The following is a 1,535-nucleotide window of genomic DNA, read 5'->3' on the forward strand; positions in this document are numbered from 1 at the left end:
TCAGCGAGAGGATCCGAAACAAAAATGTACATGTGATGTGGGAAATCCTAGCTTAAATTGAGAGCTATATATAAATATATTACTTTTTTTAAATATATCTTAAGCTCAATTGTGGTTTGGTTTATACATTAGTCGGCTTTTTGTTGTATTGTTTACCATCTTTATTTTTTATAAATCAATTTTTCGTTTTTTCCTATTGTTTTTTTCCGTTTTTTTCAGTACCAGTAGTAGTGTTCCTCAATTATATGTTGTTGTTTTGTGTTGTCAGTTATTCTTCTTTACTTAACGTGATTAAAACCATGTCAACATATCATAAATCATCTTCATTGTCTAATGAACAGGTTTTAAGTCTTTTGTTTTTTTTGCTTGTTTTAAAGATGGCTTTCTGAATTCTGTTTATTTTTGAAATAATGTAAGAGATGCCAAATACTCTAGCAGGACGCAGAGGAAAAAACCAAAAAAGAAAACAGAAAAAGGGAAAAAGGAAAAAACGAAGTAGAAAAAGAAGAGAAAAAAATAAACTGAAACGTATAGAAGAACATAGAGTTGACGAAAACGTAAAAAATGAAAAAAAAATGAACAAAAAGTCCTAGACCATGAACGATAAGATCAAGATGGGTAACACAAAATAGTGAAAAAGAAAAATGATAAGGAGATGAAGAACTCAAAGTTGAAGAAGAAAACTCAAAGAAAAAGAAGAACAAAAATGGTAGATGAAGAAAATAAAGTATAAGAAGATGAAAACCCGACGATGAAAAAGAAAATAAAAAAGAAGAAAGTAAAGATGCGAAAAGGACAAACAAAAATTAGAAAGAAAAAAAAATTTGGATAGGACAAAAATGACCAAGAAGAAGTAAAAAGCAGAAGATAAAAACGGGTTATAAACCAAAAAAAGAATAGTAGAAGATGTTGAAGAATAAGAATTTTGGAGAATACAAAGACAATAAAATAAAACAAAGAAAGAAGTGGCAGACAAATAAAACAAAAAAAATGAACAGAAAAAAACGAAAGAAAAAACCCGAATGAAAAAAAATCAAGAAGTCTAAGAAGATTAATACAAATACATAAGAAGAAATTGTCAAAAACAATGTTAGATAAGAAAGGAAAAACAAAGAAGATAGAAGCTAAAAAATTAAGAAAAAGGAGAAGAATAACAATACCATGATAATCTGAACAAAACATAATACATTGAACAAGTAAGATAAAAAATAGTCGGATAGGTCGATGACGATGAACGAAATAAATTAAATGACCAATTGGAGAAGAAAAAAGATAATCAGAAGAAGAAGTCATAAAAGAAAACCAGTAGATAATAGAGGAAGTGAAAGAAAAAATAATAAAATGGAAGAAAACTAGAAGATGAAGAAGAAAAAGTTGAAAAAGGTAAATATGATGAATAAACGAAGACAAATGAGATGAATAAGAAGTCAAATAATGATGACAATAAAGAAGAACAATTTGAAAACAAATAACGATAAAAAAGAACTCACAAATATAAGGAAAAAACTAAAAAAAGGAGAATATACACCATGAGA

This window comes from Eutrema salsugineum, unplaced genomic scaffold (genome assembly GCF_000478725.1).
Source record: "Eutrema salsugineum unplaced genomic scaffold, Eutsalg1_0 scaffold_20, whole genome shotgun sequence".
Classification (NCBI taxonomy): domain Eukaryota; kingdom Viridiplantae; phylum Streptophyta; class Magnoliopsida; order Brassicales; family Brassicaceae; genus Eutrema; species Eutrema salsugineum.